This window comes from Pan troglodytes, chromosome 1 (assembly GCF_028858775.2).
Source record: "Pan troglodytes isolate AG18354 chromosome 1, NHGRI_mPanTro3-v2.0_pri, whole genome shotgun sequence".
Taxonomy (NCBI): domain Eukaryota; kingdom Metazoa; phylum Chordata; class Mammalia; order Primates; family Hominidae; genus Pan; species Pan troglodytes.
Genome location: NC_072398.2, coordinates 128,415,120 through 128,437,641, shown reverse-complemented (window position 1 = coordinate 128,437,641; position 22,522 = coordinate 128,415,120). Strand labels below are relative to the sequence as shown.

The window sequence follows — 22,522 nt, the reverse complement described above, 5'->3', positions numbered from 1 at the left end:
AAATCAACTCCATCTTGAACCTTGGAAGTTCAAAGGAGGTATCATAGAGTCAATACTTGATCTGAGTATTAAATAATGAACAGGAGTTCAGCATTCAGTCAAGTATGAGTGTACAATAACATGCAAATGATTGTAGGAAATCTCACAAATAGTTCAATTTAGTTTAAAAAATATGTATTGAATGATTTAATTTATACATGTTTATTGAATTATAATTATCAGAGAATTCAGAGAAAAAAAGTTCTTACCTTTAACAAATTCAATCTAGAAAGTTGACCAAATAAGTAAACACATAATTTAAAATAATGTGGAAAATTTACAGCCTTAGGAGTATGCATAACATAAAGATATAATACTGAGGAAAGAATAATAAATTATTCATATGGCAGGGGCAACAGAAGGTTACTGAAGGATGAAGACGGATCTCCCCTATAGCAAGGAGAGAGTGTTCCAGAAAAGTAAGTAGGAAAATTACCCAGAATAGAAACAGATGGGCATGTACAGACCATGAATCATCCCAAATTGCTGGAACACAATGTTTAAGGGAAAGGTAGAGAAAGACAAAGAGAATATGGTATAAAGATGTAAGTGCTTACTAAGGAACTTTGAATCACTAGCAATCAGGAGTCTCTAAATTTGAATGTGACCAACAAGGATTATACAAGATTATTCACTGGAATGCCCGTAGAAAAATGGATTCTGATTATTTGTATCTCATCTTATTTTCTATTTTGTATATGTTTTATAACTTCTACAACATAGTAAGCCATGTATATAATTTATAAAGAAGTGAATACGAATATCTTGAGAGGAGGTGAAGACCATGGTTATAGATGGTGGAGAGCCACACAAAAGCAGAAGGTGATAAAGTCAGATATTTGCTTCAGAAAGATGATAAACAATTAAGGACAGCGAAAGATAGATTGGTTAGCAAACTAGTAGAATAATGCAGGAGATCTAGTAAGGGCTTAAAATAATTTGTTTTTAATAGAGTTAGAAACAAAGCATCAGAACCAAGACACAAATAAAAGAAAAATGTAACACTCCTTGGTTGATTGGATAACTAGCTCATTTGTTGACCAAATATTAGGGGTTAGATATCATGCTGCATGCTTCAAATGCCTTACTTAATCCTCATAGCAATGATTGGGTTGTCATTCTTATTTTACTTATGAGAGAAAAACAAAGCTTAGGGAAGTTAAAAAATTAATAAAAAGGTACATGTGGGAAGAAAGTAAAGTTAGTAAGCCTCAGGAAGACACTGATAACCACTTGCCTCTGAAGAAAAAATTAGGATGGGGGATGGGGTGGAGAAGCAGAAAATTGGTTGAGAGGACAGGAGTTAGAAATGATGATTTATCCAAAGATTTTAATTTGATATTTCAAAGGTGACATTTGTAGTAATGAAGTACATTCTCCAATTGATAAAAATTTTCACCTATGACGTAGTGATTTCAAATGCACTGAACAATCCAGAATGCTTTAAAAATTCTATTAAGTGTACCTTACCAACAATTATAAATTCTATACTGATTATGTCATATAGAACTGTAAAAGAATCAAGATCTTCATCAGACATCAATAATTTTTCAGCAACAGTTGAAGAGTCTGAATGAAAAATCTACATTGTGAAGCGCAATACCAATTCAAGCAAATATTTAGAACACAAAACTGCAATAATATAATAAATTCAAATTTGAGGGGAGCTTTAAGAATTCATTATAAATTTAAATTAATGAAAATATAACATAGTCTTCCAAACTAATCCGATGTTATTTTCCAGAAGAATGCTTCAGTTTTTCTAATTGTTGAACAAGATTTGGCAGAATAATGGAGTTATTTCTATTTACTCATTATCCTAGATTTGTTCCTTTAGCATTCATGAAAAATTATTTGAAAGTATTCTGAGGTTAGGAAGACCACCCTAATAAATTCAGCAATCACTGTCTTTTTTTCTTCCTCAAGTAGGTATAATTTTTAAGTTAGGTAAGACTCTAGAGATGCTACCCGTGGCATTTCTTAGAGAAGTGAGTTAATGCTATTCAGAGACCTAAAAATCACCTTCCTCCTGATTATTTTGGAGCTTTTGGGCTCTTTGATGTTTCTATCTTCTTTGAAGGGGATGGCTGCTGCCGGACAGAGATATGCAGATGTGGCAAGCCTGAAGGACTCAAATCACACTCAAGGGAAGCTGAACAAGATAGCTTTCCTTCAAAATGTTTTGTGGTTTTTAATGAGATTTTAGGAAACACCCACAGTATTGATTGAGGCAAAGGTATAGAACTGCAGAATCCTGTAGTTGCTGTATATGTGCTCTGAAAAAGAAAAAAAGAAGCCTATTTAGTTTTCTAGAGATCACTAGCAGTTAGGGTAAACTCTGACAAATAAATGCAACCACAAATACACACACACACACACACAAACACACACACACACACACTTCCTACATGTGTATGCACCTCACTGCTCAGTCATTCTATACCTAAGGGCAGAAGAAATTTAATGAACCCTATATTTCACCCAATGATATGTTTATCCCAGAGGATGAAGATTACAGAGGATAAGAAAGGTCACTATCTTTTTGTTTCATATATATTAAAGGTAAAATTGAATTCCATTAAGCATAGTGTGGGCATATTTATCATAACAGCAACAATGTTCATATTTATAATTCTCTATTTGTTCTCAGTTAATGCTTCCTAGTTAGAATGACATAGTACAGGCCAGGCGTGGAGCCTCACACTTGTAATGCCAGCATTTTAGGAGGCAAAGGCCGGCTGATACCTGAGGTCAGGAGTTCGAGACCAGCCTAGCCAATATGGTCAAAAACTGTCTGTGCTAAAAATATAAAAATTAGCCAGGTGGGGTGGTGTGCTCCTACAGTCCCAGCTGCTAGGTAGGCTGACGCAGGAGAATTGCTTGAACCTGGAAGGTGGAGGTTACAATGAGCCGAGATCTTGCCACTGCACTCTAGCCTGGGTGACAGAGCAAAACTCTGTCTCAAAAAAACAAACAAACAAAAAACAAAACAAAACAAAACAAAAATATAGTCCAATTTTTTTCTTTAAACTAATAGGTTATGCTTATTCCCAGAATATTATCAATTTGCATTCTTCTTTACACTTTTTTAGAATATTATTTTACTTGATTAAATATTCAGTAATTTGAAAATTGTCCTGAACTCACCAATAGTAAATAATTCCTATTAGTGTAGTAAAATTATAAATAATAAACATTTGCTTTTTAACCCATATATAAAAAAGTTTGTTATTTGTAAATTAGAATTATCTTTAAAGTTTTGTTGTTTGTTGTATTATGATTAGTGGTTGAAATATTGTTAATACTGAGAATAAATAGGTCAAAATGGTCCAATTCAATTAGTTCAGATATATTTCTAAATGTTTATTTTCTTATAATAATAAAACACAGTTTCTTGTTTATCTTATTATAGGTAAACATTCATTGTATAAATCACATCAACTGTGATTAGACAGATTTTTTCCAATTTTTTCTTGGGATAATTTCTAAATACAGTAAATCATTTCAGTTATTTACTAAGTCAGGATAAATAAATGAAGAGAACTATTCCCCAGTAATGAAATGCCTGTAAACAAGACAATTTTCTTTCACTTCTATGTTCAATCGCAACTGTAAATAATATATTGTGTTGACTGTGGTTAAGTTTAAAACAGAAACTTGTAAAATTCACTGCATAGAATGTACATAAAAGGCTATGAAGTGCACCAATCTGGATCTGTATGCTATTCTTAGTTTTTCTACACAATCCTATTCACTTATTCACTTTTCACCTCTCTGTCTTTTCTAACCATCTACGAAATTCTAAATGACTAATTAGGTATTAACACTTTGCCTTAAACCAGAGCCTACAAAGTTGAATGTAGAAGGGTACATAGTAGATTTTTGGGCATATTTTAGCCTTATCTTTTGCTTTGCTTTCTTTTAAAGGAGTCTCTGGTGAGAACTGCATGAAACAAATATTCACAAGTCTTATAAACCGCTTTAATATATGTCTTCTTCTGCATTTGTAAAAACATTTGTAAGGAAAACAAGACACTGTCATATTTCTGTGTTTGTGCACAAACATTGTGACTGTATCCTTTAGTCCTCCTGTTAGCAGCATTAGATTTAAACAATTTTATTGAATCAAATTCAAAAGACACTTTCTGGGGCTGATAAAAAGAACAGTAGAGAAGTTGTAAAATAAGCAAGATAAGGCAAAAATTTTTATGGGATGGTGATCATAATGTTGTGCAAGCCTGCATCACAGGCATTATACCCATTTCTCCTCTGGCACATTCAGTGAGCTGTGATCTGCCTTGTTGCTTCTAAATGCTATTTTCTTAGTGAGGCTATAGCACTAGATTGGCCACTAAATTTGACAGAAAACAGTCCTCAATAGGCCCTGTCTCTCACACTTGTTTTTTCCGAATATATTCTGTAGCATATCCAGTCAGAAATTATGCAAAATCTTGCAAAGTATAGAGTGGTTGGTTTGGTTTTTGATGCCTTAGACAGAAAAATATTGATTGAAATAGTAGTAGCATCAACCCAATCCAGAAATCTACCTCCACCAGTATTTATGAGGATTTCTCAAGTTTTTATGAAAAGATCAGAGTCATTGTTGTGAATTATCAAATCAATATAACAGTAGGAAGGGGTTTTATATGTAAAGGATGTTTTCAGTGCAACTTTATACACTTGTCTAAGAATAACTGTAAGATGTACACAGCACAATTCTAATTTAAATATTTAGTTTCTTCTCTCAGAACGGCTTCTAATCTGATCTGTTCTGGATGTCTCTCATCCTATGCTCTCTTTCTTATTCCACTTCGGTTTGAACTGGCAAAACCCTGATAACGTTTTATTTAAGTCTTGATGATTTTTGAGAGATTTTAACATGTTTCTGTGGAGGCATTTCCCCCTCAAACAATCTCTAAAAAGCTGGCTACCTCCCTCTTTTATTGTTACATGCTATCAGTCTAGGGTTCTTGGGATAAAAGACACAGAAAACAGCTTTAGCAAGCTTAAGGAGTTGCTCCCAGAGACAATAGAAACTGTGAAAGGCATTTTATTGCTCTCATTTTCTGACTTGGCTTGAAGAAAAACCAGATCCCGATTAGACTCAAAGAAACAAACAAAAAACATAAACCAGAATTTTTGTGGAGACGATTATACTCTGACCTACCTATGAATGAAAGTGTCATCTTAACTATTTAGCCTACTAGATGCAGGACTGTTTCTAGCTTGCCTGGATTGTGGATGCTCTTGAGATTTTCACTGCCCCATCCAGTGGCAATAGAAGTAAGAAAGACAAACATGAATTTCACGTCAGGCCTTGCAGAGAAGAAAGTTGATTGTTTAAATATACATTTTGCATTTTAAAACTTCAGTTTTGTGGGTGTTTTGCTGAGTAACTGTGGAGAAGCTGTGCTCATTTAAACAGTGTCATGGCTGTCTATGCAATAGGCTGTATATAAGACCCCTTTTCCTCCAAGTATAACTTTGTTTGTTCAAATGCTCTCAGATGTAAAGCTGTCTTCATCAACTTTAACCCCTGTGAAATGATTTCAGCTAGCTTCCTTTCTCCATTTCCAATCATACATATCTTTATTTACTGAATGTGTCTGGCAACCTGTTAATGCCACAAGCATGAAAAAAAAATACGTGATGATACCTAGCTACAATGAAATCAGAATTTAATTATGTAAATAAACATAAAAATAATTTCATGTCACTGTGGCTATCTCAGTGATAAGGGTCTCATCTTATTTATGTTTAGCCAATTCACAGAAGCGCTTTGTATTCCATTCGTTATTAAATAAATATATTTAATTAAAAATACAGCTTCATGACTACTGAAATAGAAATACATATTCAGCATTATTGGAGCATTGAAGAGGAACCAATGAGTTGCCTATGAGTTTCAGGATAGTTTTCACATTTAAATTGAGAGATGAAGAGACATGTAAAATAATAATTCTACACATGGGGAAATAATGAAACACTGGGTTGAGAGCACAGTTGTGTCCTAAGTTACTAGATCAAATGACACTTCAAGGCAGCAATTTTGACATTATGCCATAAATATGTTACCTGTCAGAAAACATGAGAAGAATCTTGGCCAGCTGGTAAGCCAATTCTTAATTAATGAAAGACGACCTAGTGATCTCTGATACTCAACAATTGATTAGATTTTTGATATGATACTGCAGTGGGTGAGAGAAAATTGAGTGGAGATGCTTAGAATAAAACACTATAGTTGTTATTTTGTAGCAAGTTGAGTAGAAAATTAACCACTTTATCTGTGATTTCACATTTTTAAAAGTTTAGATTTTGAAAATATTTAATATGTACTTGTTCTTATCCACAGTTTATAATAATACACATAAACCCTTAATAAATTCATGTTAGTTTATAATGTTTCAGCCCCTTTCTTGAATACGACTTCTAAAAGTTAAGGAGAATGTTAAGGAAAAATGATGATTTTTTTAAAAAATTAAGCCTTATAAACATGGATTATGGTTTGGAGGTCACAATTTTTTATTAATAAGCGAAGAAAGGTTTCTATTTATCTAAGTCATACATCCTAAATCTCAGGGTAAAAATTTGCCTTAGTAACAAAAAATACTACTAACAAAATGTTATTAATTTATAATAGTTAATATATAATTAATAACAATAATAATAATTTGAAGGTTTATAAAATCCTTAAAATACCTGATTTTTAGGGTTTAGTTTACCAGCTCTAGCTAGCAAAAGGAGATTGCATAAAAAAAGGCATTATTATCCATAAGGGAAAACATTAAACGGAAGAGGACAGTAGAAAAATAAGGATTTAACCAATTTGTGTCTAAAATTGTTTAGAGGTGCCCATTACATTCAATTTTAACTACAAGTAAAATTTACAGTAGCTATTTCTTGAATAGATAAACATCCCACTCAAAACAATATAAGACTAGGTGTGTATCAAAAACCAATGAGAAGTCAGGCCTCACTCGTCTTACTGGATGTAATTTTAATTCAATCACCTTGTTGGAATGACAGTTATATAGCTCACAATAGGTTTGAAATTATGTAAATTATGTAACTGGTAGGCACATTTATGAGATTCTCACTTCCTTAGCAATTTTAGAATTATGCAGACTGATTCGTGGTAATTGTTATATTCCACAGGGTTGCACAAAATCCCCTGGTTAATTTGTAGGACAACACTGGGAGTGCATGGGATGAACAGTGGGCCTGGCAGCACTAATACCTGCTTATGATGGGAGAGCACAGGCAGTTGCTGGGGAAATGCTAGATGAAACAATACTCTTTTACATTTATTTTATTTGTTTAATGCCATTCTACTTTTTTTTTTTCAGAAAACACTTAAAATAGTGTAAACACATGCATTTACATCAGAAGGCTTTTTAAAAATAAATGAATAATCCTAGAAGTTAGGATCAGGAAAATTAATATGTTAGTCCATGGCCATGTTATGGCATAAATTTGGCTCTGAGTTTTTGGCATTCAGTGCAAAAAAGACTATGTTTACTTATGTGTTGCAACATTTTCATAATATTTTAATGCTATTTTTATCAGGAGTAGTAAAAACATTCCTTACACTAGTACTTGATATGCATATTTCTTGTACGAGAAAAACACTGTGAAATGTTGTGAAGATTCTCAAAATCCTTACAGTTTCAACAAAAGAGGTTAATCAATAAAGGTATACCAGTAGATTGCTTACATAGGTGGTCTGATACTAGTGTTTAAGAAAGCACCATCTAAAATAGTAGACAATTCAATAGCACGTAGTTTAGAGAATATGCCCAATTCACTACAAAGTTTTACTAGGCATATAGTCACTAAAGGGAAATATGCTTTGTCACTCTATTTTTGCCTTAATTTTAAAAATAGCAGCTATGGAAAATAAATTGAGTTATGATTCGATTTCCATCATAAAAATATTGTATGGGACTCAAATAAATGCATATGCAAATATTGTTGATCTTACTCTAATAGATTAGCAACATTAATTTTTCTATGCACTGTGCAAACCCACATATCTTCCAGCCAAGAGGCCAAAATTTTTCCATGTAAGTGTTTAGATCATTATTTGTGCATTCATTCATTCATTCATTTTATAAATATTTCTGAGTGTTTGCTAAGTGACAGTCATTGTTCTTAGTGCTTGGAATATAACCATGGACAAAACAGATAAATTTCTCGACCCCCATGGATCTTACATTCTAGCAAGGGGAAATAGTCAATAAACAATAAGTAAAATTATAAGCATGAGAACATTTTTTATGAATACTATGAGAAAAAAACAGAAAAAGTATGTCAGGCCATTCTTGCATTGCTCTAAAGAAATACCTGAAACTGAGTAATTTACAAAGAAAAGTTTAATTGGCTCATGGTTCTGCAGGCTTTATAGGAAGGATGTTGCTTGCATTTATTGGGCTTCTAGCGAGATCTCAGGAAGCTTGCAATTATGGCAGAAGGCGAAAGAGGAGCCGGCACGTCACATGGCTGAGAGTTGGGGAGGAGTTACCACACACTTTTAAAGGACCAGATATTGCAAGAACTCACTATCTCAAAGACAGCATGAAACCATGAGGGATTAGCCCCCATGATTCAAACAACTCCCACCACGCCCCACATCCAACTTTGGGGATTACAATTCAACATGTTATTTGGGCATGGACAAATACTCAAATTATGTCATAGAGCAAGGTCAGAGGGGAGTTGCAATTTCAAATAGAGTGGTCAGAGCGGGTCTCACACTGAGGACTAGAAGGTAAAGGAGTGCATTCTGGTGAAGAACATTCAATGTAGAGAAAACAGAAAGTGACAAGGCCCTAATGTAAATATGCCTGTGGTATTTAAAGAACAGCTATAGGACTGTGCGTGGAATTGAGAAGATCTCAGAGTAGTATGTCTCAACACTGCACAGGACATACTTATGCTTCAAAAAGTTTATCTGATATTCAAACTTTATTGAAACTAAGCATATGTCTTTAAATTTACTGGGGTGTAAAACCTCTATCTAGGGTATGTCAAGGGGAATTAAAGTTTAAAGAATACTACTCTAGGCCGGTCGCGGTGGCTCATGCCTGTAATCCCAGCACTTTGGGAGGCCGAGGCAGCTGGATCACGAGGTCAAGAGATCAAGACCATCCTGGCCAACATGGTGAGACTCCGCCTCTACTACAAATACAAAAATTAGATGGGCGCGGTGGCAGGCAACTGTAGTCCCAGCTACTTGGGAGGCTGAGGCAAGAGAATCGCTTGAACCCAGGAGGTGGAAGTTGCAGTGAGCGAGATAGCACCACTGCACTTCAGCCTGGCAACAGAGCGAGACTCTGTCTCGAAAACAAACAAACAAAAAAAGAATATTACTCTAAATATATGAGTACCTACTTTTATTTAGGTAAATATCTTATAAATTATGTTATTAATTGTAGCATACAACATGACAGTACATACAGAAATAAAAATATACAACCTCTCAGGTTGCATATTTCCTTTAAACTAATAGGTTATGTTTATTCCTGGAAAATTATCAATTTGCATTCTTCTTTACACTCTTTTAGAATATTAGAATCAGAATTAGAATATTATTTTACTTGACTAAATATTCAGTAATTTGAAAATTGAATATCTGGCTTTTAATACTTCTGTAAGATGCCTTGCCTAGTTTTATTTTTCTGAAATAGCTAATTAGTCCGTAGGAAAAAATACATTTTAGCCAGAATGTGTAAGCTAGGTGGCAAAAAAATTCTTGCATGATTTAGTCATAACATTAAATAAAATAAGCAATACAAATTAATTTTAAAATTTCTGTTGCAAAGGAAAAATACCCTAAATTACAATAAAAACCTATCAAGGTTTAAAAAAGGGAAAGTGATTTTATAAGAAGTGTAATTAGTATTGAAAGGAATTGTAATTTTGAAGTAGGCTTATATTTATATAAAATAGTAAAATATAATATTTAAAGTATCATATTTTTAACATGAGTCACTAGGTCATTAAGTTGAGCATTTGACCACAAGTACATTTTTAACACGTGTCATAAGACATGGGTTTATATAACAGTATATAAATTTCTATTTATGAAAAATGGTATCAATCCAAATGCCATTACTCCCTGAAGTTGTAACTATAACTGGGTCAAATTTCCATTAATTAGTTCGTAGTTTAAAAACGCAAAACTTTCTTGTTAATATGCTTTTTCATTCTGCCTTCTTTGTTCCTGTTACCAGGCATACTTTCCTTCCATTTTATCCTGCAATTTGATTTGTAAAACTCCATTTATTCAAGAGCATTTAAAATAAAAAGAAAACAAAAAAAATTATCCCCAAATGCATTTCAGAGCAAAGCACATTCAAGAGGAATTTACAGCATCATAAACTTTGTAAGGGTTACCTTTCTAGAAATAGCCATTTGCCACTAGGTACATTTTAGAGTTGCTCACTGTATAATTGCACCTCATGAATGGAGTTAAACAGAGGATAAAATTCACCCCACATTCAATAACTGACCTGTGAACTAGTAGTTACAAAGTATATATCTGTTAAAAAAAACTTATACCCAGAATATATAAAGAACTCTTACAACTCAACAATAAAACTGAAAACAACTCAATAAATCATCAAAGTGTCTTTGATGTGTTACTTTATCGAAGAAGAGACATAGATGGCAAATAAGCACAAGAAGCAATGTTCAACATCCTGTTTACGGAAAAGAAAATCAAAATTACAACTAGGTATCCTACGCCCTTGTAAAAATGGTTAAAAATTATAAACAAAACAACTAAAAGACTACAACATTCTGGCAAGGAAGCAGAGCAACTGAAAGAGTACCTTATACATGCTGATGAAATGCAAAATAGTACAGCCACTTCAAACAATTTCTTGGCAGTTTCTCATAAATTTAAACATATGCTTTACCATATGACCTACTATCTCAAGGCAAAAGGAACTGTATGTCCACACAAATGTTTATATAGCAGCTTTACATAGAAGAGCCAAAAACTGAAAATAAGTCAAATGTTTATTAACTGATAAATGGCAAATTGTTATATTTTAGCACAATAAAATACTATTCAGCAATAAAAGGGAACGAATTTCTAATACAAGCATCATGCTTGGTGAACGAATCCAGACACAAAAGATTACATCCTGTATGAGCACCTTATATGACATTCTGGAAAAGGCAAATCTATAAAAATAGGAATCAGCTGAATAATTATTGTGGACTGGGAGTGGGGAGAGAGATTTTGTGTCCGGAAGTTATTCATTCTGGTGAGTTCTTGGTCTTGCTGACTTCAAGAATGAAGCCGCGGACCTTTGTGGTGAGTGTTACAACTATTAAAGATGGTGTGTCTGGAGTTGCTTCCTTCACATATTCAGATATGTCCAGAGCTTCTTCCTTCTGTTGGGTTCGTGGTCTCGCTGACTTCAGGAGTGAAGCTGCAGACCCTCACGGTGAGTGTTACAGCTCAAAAAGGTAGTGCGGACCCAAAGAGTGAGCAGCAGCAAGATTTATTGTGAAGAGCAAAAGAACAAAGCTTCCACAGCATGGAAGGGGAACCAAGTGGGTTGCTGCTGCTGGCTTGGGTAGCCAGCTTTTATTCCCTTATTTGTCCCCACCCATGTCCTGCTGATTGGTCCATTTTACAGAGTGCTGATTGCTGCGTTTACAACCCTTTAGCTAGACACAGAGCACTGATTGGTGCATTTTTACAGAATGCTGATTGATGTATTTACAATCCTTTAGCTAGACACAGAGTGCTGATTAGTGGGTTTTTACAGAGTGCTGATTGGTGCATTTACAATCCTTTAGCTAGACACAGAGCACTGATTGGTGCATTTACAATCCTTTAGCTAGAAACAGAGCACTGATTGGTGCATTTACAGTCCTCTATCTAGACAGAAAAGTTCTCCAAGTCCTTGCTCAACCCAGTAAGTCCAGCTGGCTTCATCTCTCAATCTCCCCTCTAAACAGGACACCACAACTGCTGTTGGGAATTGGGTGATGAGCACTCTAGCTACTTCCTGCTGAATAGGGGTGAAAAGGGGGCCCTGCAGTTGTAGTGTCCTCCAGATGGGAATTCTTCAGGCCAGTCAAAGAGCCAGCAGGTCAGTCCAGGGGTCCTCGGTAGAATTGTTAGTTGAGCTCATTTAGGGTTCCATTTGTAAGACCATCTGTAGCTTGATGGCCTCGATCCTAGAGGAAACAAATTTTACAAGGGGGTTAAAAATACAGGGCCCGAAGGCGAGTAATAGCAAAATGGCTATCACAGGACCTAGAAAGGGGAGAAGCCATGTTGGCCAACTCCAGAGGTTGGTATAAGAATTTGAAAGGCATTGTCTGATTTCAGAAGACTTTTCCTGTAAATGCTGGGCAGTGTCTCGTACTATCCTTTACTGGTTAGCGTAAAAGCAACACTCTTCCCCTAAGAAAATGCAAAGTCCTCCTTTCTCAGCAGTGAGGATATCTAGGCCTTGGCGGTTTTGGAGAGTCACCGCTGCAAAAGAATCTATTTGGGATTGTAGAGCAAGGACAGATTTCGTTATTTCTTGCAAACTGTCTGAGAGGCAGATATAGGTTGAAGTTCCACATAAGAAGAATAAGCCTTGGCTGGGTAGACAGAAATTTACCCTGGCTTTTAAAGGAATAGGGTACATTGTTTTTTCTTTATTACTTCTATCGCTCTCTTTTTTCCTCTCTGACTCCCTCTTTGTCTCTTCCTCTCTTTCCTTCTCTCTTTGACTTTCTGTCTCTCTGTCACTTCCTCAGTCTCTCTCTGACTCCTTTGTCTGTCTCTTTCTCTCTGACTTTTTGTCTCTTTCTCTCTTTCTGTCTCTCTCTTTTACTTTGTCTTTTTGTCTCTTTCTCTCTGACTCCCTCTTTGTCTCTATCTCTTCCTCTCTCTCTCTCTCTGACTTCCTGTCTCTTTCTCTCTTTCCTTTCTGCTGATCTTTCCCTGCTTCTGCCAGCTGCTTATGCTGCTGTTCTCCCCTCTCCTTCTCCTTTTGATGGCTTTGGTAGTGTAAGACTGTCACCTCTTTGGGTTTTTGCACTGCATGCAATAACTTCATGGTTTCCTTGTAACATATCATGGGGGTTTCCCCAGAGGTTAGGAACTCCCTTTCTTTTCATATTGCAGCATGGGCATGTAGGATTAGATAAGCATACTTGCTATCTGTATACACATTTATTCTTCTTCTCTTTCCCGGTTCTAAGGCTCAGGTAAGTGCTACTAGTTCTGCTAACTGGGAGCTGGTCCCTGGGGAAGAGGCTTGCTTCCAAGTACTGTTACTAACTATGGCATAACCTGCCCTTCGTATCCCATTCTCCACAAATGAACTTTCATCAGTATATAGGTTAAGGTCAGGATTAGCTAAGGGGACTTCTAAGAGATCCTCTCAGGCCGCATAAGTCTGGACTATAATTTGTCGGCAGTCATGCTCGATTGGTTCCCCATCCTCTGGGAGAAAAATGGCAGGGTTGAGGGCCACACATGTGCGTATTTGAAGTACTGGTCCCTCAAGGAGTAGCACCTGGTATCTAAGCAGGTGGCTGTCTGATAGCCATAAACTTCCTTTGGTGCCTAGTATGCCATTTACGTCATGAGTAGTTCAGACGGTGAGATCCTTTCCTTGTATTATTTTGATAGCCTCTGACACTAAGAAAGCCACTGCTGCAACTACCTGTAAACAGTGAGGCCAGCCTTTTGCTACTATATCAATTTCCTTACTTAGGTATGCCACTGGTTGTGGGGTTATCCCATGAATCTGAGTAAGGACCCCAAGAGCTATTCCTGCTCTCTCTGTGATATATAAAGAGAAATTTTGTCCTGTGGGAAGGCTTAAGGCTGGAGCTTGAGTCTGTTCCCTTCAATGTCCAGACTTCAGGGTTGATTCCCTCCTCAAGCATGGGACAACGAATGGGTAATTTGTTCCCCATATTCATGTAGTTAATAGCTCCAGCTTTGGCTAATATGTCCCTCCCTAATAACGGTATGGGACTTTCAGTCATAACAAGAAAGGCATGTGAAAAGAGCAAAGTCTCCCAATTACAACTGAGGAGGTGGGAGAAATACCTGGTTACAGGCTGTCCCAGGATTCCTCTGATGGTAACAGACCTTGAGGACAGCTGTCAGGGACAGGAGATTAACACTGAGAAAGCCACACCAGTGTCCAGGAGGAAGTCAATTTCCTGGCCTTCAATGGTTAAACGTACCCAGGGCTCAGTGAGGGTGATGACATGAGCTGGTGCTTGCCCTGGGCACCCTCAATCCTATTGTTGGATAATCTGCTTGGGGGCTTCTGGCCCAGAGAAGCTTTGTCCTCTGGGGCAATGCATCTTCCGGTGATTGCCTTGGCATAGTGGACATGGGCAAGGGAGCAGCTTGTTTCTCATTGGACAATCTTTTTTAAAGTGTCCTTGCAAACCACACTGATAACAAGCCCTACCGGGTGATTGGCCTCCTCCGTTTTCTGTCCTTTCTGACCTACCAAGGTTTGTTTGTCTGAGGGCCATGACTAAGGCTGCAGCCTTTCTCTGCTCTCATTTTTCCTTTCCAGCCTGTTACTCTTGGTCCCTATTATAGAACACTGAGGTTGCCAGGTTTAATAATGCCTCCAGATTTTTTTCAGGGCCCAGGGCTCACTTTTGGAGCTTTTTCCTGATATCTGCGGCTGATTGGGTAATAAACTTATCTTTTAGCATCAATTGACCCTCCAGGGAGTCAGGTGACAGGGGAGTATATTTTCTTAAGGTCTCCTATAGCCATTCTAGGAAGGCAGAAGGAGTTTCTTCCTTTCCCTGGGTTATGGTGGACATCATTGAATAATTCATGGGCTTTTTCCTAATTCTCCTTAGTCTTTCTAGAACACACGTCAACAGATGTTTGTGACTCCAGTCCCCATGATCTGAGTTGAGGTCCCAGTGGGGATCCCTAGTGGGGATGGCTTGCTGACCAGTAGGGAATTTGTCCCTTTCTTTGGGGACAAGTGAATTCTGTCATTCACTTGACTAAGATACCAGGCTCTCTCCAAACTCCTGGGCTGCAGCTAAAGCTGCATTCTTTTCATTAAAGGCCAGGGTTTGATCTAACAATAGCATGACATCTCTCCAAGTGAGATAGAAGGTTTACCCTAGATCCTGTAGGGCATCTATATACCTATCAGGATCATCAGAAAGCTTCCCCAGGTCTGCCTTGATCTGCTTTAAATCAGAGAGGGAGAAGGGGACATGTACCCAGGTTGGGCCAAATTCTCCTCCCCCTAGAGCTTGAAGTGGACATAACTGATAGCCTGGGGGGTAGGGAGGGTTGTGGTCCTTTGGAGATTTCTTTGTTTCCTTCTGGGCAGGGGAGAGTAGAGGAGGCTTATCATTAATAGGAAGGGGAGCTATAGGGAGGCTAGGATATGGGGGTAAGCTGAGACGTCCTCCTGTGGGATGTAAATTGCAAGCTTTGCATAGTTGTGGGTTCTCCTTCAATGAAAAGAAAACTTGGACATAAGGTATTTCACTCCATTTGCCTTCCTTCTTACAGAAAAGGTCAAGCTGCAGGATAGTATTGTAATTTATACTTCCCTCAGGTGACCATTTTTCCCCATCAGAGAGAGATTATTGGGGCCAAGCCATAGTGCAGAAAAAAAATAAGCCACTTCTTTTTCAGGGTTTGTGGGTCAAATTGGTCCCAATGGCTTAGGATGCATTTCAAGGGTGAGTCTGTTGATGCCTGAGTGTTTGCCATCTGAAAGACAAAACCACCCACGATTTTGGTTTGCTTGTCCCCCCACCACCACCCAAGAACTCGCAACAGTCCTTGGACCCTGCTGGTCTGAATAGTTGTGCTCTCTGATGTAGCAGCATAAACACCTCTTGCCCAAGAACCTGCAGCATTCCCTGGACCCTGTTGATCGGAATAGTTGCACTCACTGATGCAGCAGCAGAAACTCTAGTTTTCCTCCTAGACCACAAGGAGGACCAAGGAAGGTCAGATTTAGTAGCCCTTACTGATGCATTCTTGAAAACCTGCACCCTTGCCTGTCCTCCTAGATCACAAAGAGGACTGAGAAAAATCAGATTTAGTAGCCCTTACCGACGCATTCTCGATAACCTGTTAGAGTCCTAAGCATTCTCCTGTTAGTATTGGGACTTTACCCCTGTCCTATAAAGATGTTATGCCCCAAATATGAAGTGGAATGCCATATCCTGAGGGAGGGAAGGGATCTCCAGGGTCGGAAGAGTGACACCTTTTGTCCTCACTTGAATAGGAAGGATAACATTTCTGAAGCTCCCCATATCCTAGCTTCAGGAATAGCCTTTGTTAGGCCTGCTTGTCTGAGGAGGGATACTAAAAGGATAGTTGGTCTGCCCACCCGACAGGGCTTTGGGCAAAAATTAAGTCTTTCTGATGAGGGAGGCAAGGTGCCTAAAGAAGGGAATAAAGTCCTGAAGTTTATACTAGGAATCATTCCTATTGGATAAACTAAAAAAGCACCAGAGGCAGGGAATGGTTTTTAGAAGCGGGACTAGCCTCAGAGAAGAGAGGCAAGAGGAAGTTTGTCTGACAGGCATTAGGACCCAGGAAGCAAGGGTCAGGATAGATAGGATAGATGGGTGAGTCTCGCTTGGGTGACATGACTTTGAGAGCTCCGATCATGGCCTCAGGGACAACCAACTTGTTGTCAGGACCCCGGAGCTGAATGGCTTTCCTCTCTGTTGATCCTCGGCTCAGCCTAGAAGTACAGGAAAAGCGGAAGCTGGTTCTAGGCAAACCAACGGTCCCAACTCCAAAGAGTCGGGGGTTGTTAGAGAGCCCTTTCCCAGTAAGCCTGACACCCGTGTCTTTAGTCCGGTGGCCGTACTAGTCGCTTTTAACTGGCTGACAGGTGCTGGTATTTAGCCCCCAAATTCTAAGGAAAAGTAGGACAGAATAGCAAGCGAAAGGGGTCTGATGGTACTCACCGCTTGGCCATAGGTGATAGTCCCTTAGTGGTCACCAAGAGGTGCCCAGTTCTTGGTCTCGATGACTTCAAAAGGAAGCCATGGACCTTCACGGTGAGTGTTACAGCTCTTAAAGATGGTGTGTCAGGAGTTTGTTCCTTCAGATGTTCAGATGTGTCCAGAGTTTCTTCCTTCTGGTGGGTTCGTGGTCTCGCTGACTTCAGGCGTGAAGCCGCAGACCTTCGTGGTGAGTGTTACAGCTCATAAAGGTAGTGCAAACCCTAAAAGATGTGACAGAAAGGAAATTAAGGAAAACCTAATGAAAATTTCCATGGTTTACAGGTAATAAATTGTTAATTCTTCTCAAACTGATCTCGATCCAGTATAATCCCTGTTAAAATCCCAGCAAGTTGTTTTTTGTTTTGTTTTTCTGTGTGTGTGGGAAAATGGTAGGTGGATTCACAAGGTGATTCTAAAATTTATAAGAAAATGAGAAATTTAAGAAGTGTAGAAATTTCTGAAGACAATAAAGGACAACTCAGGGGAAACTGCATTTGCAAATATTAAGAATTATTATATATCTGCAGTAAATCACAGTATTCTCTTCAAGCTAGTACAGAATACTTTTTAAAAAATTGGGAATCAAGGAAATGTCCATACATATATGGTCAACTGACTATAAAATAGATGTAAGTATAATGTATTTGGGAAATTATGGTTCTGTCAGCAAACAAATACTGGCTCAATGGGTATGTGTATGTATGTATGAAAAAAAATCCATCTTGACCACTACCTCACACAATACAACAAATAATTTCAAGATGGTTTATAGATCTAATGAGAAAGTTAAAACCAAGTGCCTACATAAGAAAACACTGGAAAATATCTTTATATATATACAGATTCTTCAACATGCTGTAATAAGCACAAACAGCGAACACATTGACAAATGACACAAAAAGTATGATGCTCTATTCATTAAAAGGCATCATTAAGAAAGTAAAAAGGCAAGACACTGAAGATTTGTATGGATAAATTCCATAAATAAATGAGAAAAATAAAAACAAATCAACTGATAATGGAAAATCCAAATAAGGGTGAAAATGATACAACATATTGCTGAGCATGATTAATGGCTTACAAAATGCAAATTATAATCCAAAAGTGATGAAAGAAATTTACCAACCTGGATTAAATTAGAAACACTGCACCAAGCATTAGCAATAATATAGAGCAACTAGAATTCTTATAACTTGCTGGTGGGTGTGTAAATTGGTGCACACAATTTGTATCTCTTGTTGCTATTAACAACAAGAAGACTCAAATACCAAAGGAAGTCAAAGATGGGACAACTCTATTTTAATTTAGCAGAAAAAGACCTTAGGGTAAGTATTCCTTAAAGTGTCTAATACCTTTATCTGACTACAACAACTCATGTAAGTAAGAGTAACTAAAATATATATCTAGAAGTTATATACACACTGATTTGGCCAAAAACCCTAAAAAGTATTAAATATACGTATATTTAGTTAGTAAAAACAAACCCCTGTGTATTGCTAACTACTTCTGTAAAATTTACTCTTTAGTAGAAATTCATGTTCAAGAGTCTTCAATCATGTAACGAAACTGAAAGCTATTAAAATTATTCTGCCAACGGCTCTTCTGGCAATAACTTAAAATACCTTGGCTGACACTGCAGAGTTAGAGACAGCCATGTGTTATCCATATATAAAACGAAGAAATTGTCTCAACAGTTTGTGAATCATATGGAGGTTTTACTAGGCTCTTTCCTAAGGCCACAAATAGTAATCAGTTTGGCTTTGTGTAATATATTCTCCAAGCATGCCTAGAGGCAAGTTAGTACTTTATTTTTATGAGGCTCCAAAGGTTATACATCAAATGATTGGTAGGCAGGTTCTTCAATTCTGATAAACAGATCTCAGGAGAAAACCAAAAACATGATTAGAGAAAATACCAGGCTAGGTGGGCATAATCATGACAACTAGGAAATGATCCTTCATCACAATGACCTTCACTTCATTGAAGTAAAGGCAAAAAAAATGTATTTGCTATGATTTCATTAACTTTCTTTTATAAAGTGTATCTCTAAAATTATGATCGTATAGTCGAGGATTTGCATGCTGGCGGAGGAAAAAAATCTTTGAACTGAGTACCTAAAAATAATAAAAATTTCACTCTTTATACACCTCATGTAGCAACCAATAGATATCTTTTACTATTTAAAGAAGTCTATTAAATACAATAGTGGTAAACTCATCTCATCCTATTTACCCTCACTAAAATAGAAGGCAAGAAATCAACATTATATATAAATCACTGTGAAGCAAGCCCCTGGGACCATTTCTAAAATATTTTTCTAAATTGGATGGAGTTATAAATTATTAACTTTATTCTGCTGCATCTTGGTGGAGGCAGATAGAGGATAACATTGTACTTAAGAAATCATATTTAACACAAAATGCAAAATAATACATGGATATTATCTGTGGTTAGAGACCAATGAAAGATAAATTTGTGTATTCAGCATTTCTGTTGTGAAATCATCTATGAAGTAATAGCAGAAGTGACCAGAAAATTGAGAATAATAAAAGGACTAAATTGAAGCATTTCATGACAGAAGGACAAGACTGACTATTGTAAATGATGTAAACAATTCATTATTATTAATAGAAATTCAAAGAATACATCACTCAAAAGTCTTTCATATAAAATCTTAAAAGTACTCCGTAACAAGTAAGAGACTATACCTTCAGGTATTTTGGGATTTGACATGTGTATATTAAACATAATTTTATGATGTAATTCTATTTGCAGGTAAGTTAAGATGGAAAAGCAATTTTGCTTATGTAATTTACATATTATATAATTGTTTACAAAAAAAATTATTCATTATTTGGAATTATACTGAAAGTATTTGGTGCTTAGAAGCTTTTTATAGTGAGGTCATCACCCCTCCTAGGTTAAGACAATAAGCTGTTCTATCTCCTATTTTATTGATATATTACTTTCATAAACCAAGCTTTAATATTAATAGACCTGGGAATAATAGTTGTATATCTATATTTTTTCCAATTAAAAAGTCTATTGTAAAATAAAAATTAAAATGAGATACCAATTTCATATAGCAGGCTGAAACAGTATTTTTAAATGCAATAACTAGTGAAAGGGAGAAAAAATAGGTGCTGTCAGACACTTCTGGTTGAAAGGTAAGTGATATAGTTTAGATGCTTGTCCCCTCCAAATCCCACATTGAAAAGTGATCCTTGGTGTTGAAGGTGGGGCCTGTTGGGAGTTGTTTGGGTGATGGGGAAGGATACCTCATGAATGGCTTGGTATCATCCCTAGAGTAAAGAGTTCTCACTCTATTAGTTCACATGAGAACTGGTTGTTAAAAAGAGTGTGGCACCTCCCATTTCTCTCTTGCTACCCCTCTTACCATGTGACATGCTGGCTCCCCTTGCCTCCCACCAGGAGTAAGTGCTTCCTGAGGCCCTCCCCAGGGGCAGATGCTGGCACCATGCTTCTTGTACAGCCTGCAGAACTGAGAGTAAAATAAACCTCTTTTCTTTATAAATTACGCAGTCTCAAATATTTATTTATAGTAACGTAGACTAATACATTAAGCTCATATAATTATTATAAAGAAAAATTTGGTAATACGTACCTAAAGAATTAAGAATAAATATGTTAAGACTGAATATATCAAAAAATTATTTGAAGAGAAACTTTAAGTTGAACAAAACTATATAAGACAGGATACTGATAGAGGTGTTTTCTTGTGTGTGTTATTTAAAAAAAAGAAGTCAATCTAAACTTCAAAAAGCTAAACAAGAAATGCCATATTTATATACTAGGATAAAAAATGACATATAATATTGTAAGATAATATTTAGCGTTGTGAAAGTCTTTTGAAAATAAAAGATAAGTAAGAGTGTGCAATTAGAATAAAGAAGAAAAATTGATTTATCTTCAAGAGATTCTCATTAAAAAATTAATAAAACTTAATAGCTGTGACCATTGTCATCATCATCATCAATGTAATAAAACTCAGCAACCTAGGAAAAAAAACATTGTTCTTAACCTGATGAAGGGTATTTAAAAAATAACAGCTACAGGAAAAATCATAATTAATGGTGAAATGTTGGAAGCTTTCCTCTGTCTTAAGGAAATAATACAATAATGACAACTTTTGCACTTCTTTTTATTATTACATTGATCATTCTAGCCAGGAAAAGAAGAAAAAAAAGTGGGTAATTTGAGGAAGAACATCAAAAGGACCTAAATTAAGTGAGAGATATACAATATTAATGAATTGAAGTGATTGGTATTTTAAAGACAACACTCTCTAAATTGACCAATAGATTTGTTTCACTACCGCTCAAAATTCCAACTTTTTTTTCAGGGAAAATTACTATATATATATATGTATATATGTGTGTATATATATATGTGTATATATGTATATATGTGTATGTATGTGTGTATATATATGTGTATATATGTATATACGTGTGTGTGTGTGTGTGTGTGTATATATATAGTGTCAAAAGTAGGAAAAATAATCCGGAATAAGGGCAAATTAGGAATTTTTTTCAACCACATATCAAGACTATCATAATATAGTAATTAATACAGCATGATATTATTTAAAATAGTGGCAAATAGAACACACTAGAGAGTCCAGAAAAGGGTCCCGCATACATGGATAATTGCTTATACCTAAGGTACAACTCTAGAATTAGAAAGGACATACTTTTAAAACATGAGGAAACAATTGAATAAAATGGGGAAAAGGCATCTTAATCCCTCCCTCACATCTGTTTAAATGATTACCAAAATAAGCTTCTAAACAAGAATATGAAATAATATGTTTATGATATGGTAAAAAAGGTTTCCTCTTCAAGTAATTAAAAACATGCATTATAAAGTAAATAAAGGTTAAACTACATTATATTAAAACTATAGACTTCCCACCAATAATAGAAACAATTAAGAGAATAAAAGAGAAAGGAGGAGATATTGGTAATGCATATAACTACCAAGCTCTCAAATCTAGAACATAAAGCAAACTCTAAGACATAATAAGCAACCAAATAGAAAAATGCACAGTGGACTTTAAGAAGCACTCTACACAAAAGAGGATAACCTAGTATGTTTTAAGAATGCACGAAGACTTTTAAAAATTTATTTGCATATTTAAAGTTTACACACGTCATGATTTCAATGTAATAAAAAATAATAATAAGCCATTCACAGCTCTGAGACACATGGTCTCTTCTATATCCCAAGCAAGTCCCTAAATGGAGGTAGAGCATGTGTTCCTATTTTACACACTCTCATATGAGAGATAAGTGGTTAAGGAGGATTAGAAACCCAACCAGGCCTACCGGGGTGCTGGATAGACACAGAACATTTCTAAGGGAATGCCACGAGAGAAAAATTACAAGTCTATACAAAAATTTTTATTTTAACACTTAGAATCAATATTCATTCCAACAGCTTTACCAGCCTTGGCCAACCCAATAAG

At 36.3% G+C, this 22,522-nt stretch overlaps 1 long non-coding RNA gene across 1 annotated transcript; it reads right to left on the bottom strand.

The window, feature by feature from the left end:
- Positions 1–11,044: 11,044 nt before the first annotated feature.
- Positions 11,045–20,536, bottom strand: LOC129144135 (uncharacterized). The gene is made up of 3 exons (XR_008548311.2): positions 20,432–20,536; positions 16,996–17,255; positions 11,045–12,237 (listed from the first exon to the last, which is right to left on the bottom strand). It is a non-coding gene; the product is annotated as an uncharacterized LOC129144135 (long non-coding RNA).
- Positions 20,537–22,522: the final 1,986 nt, after the last annotated feature.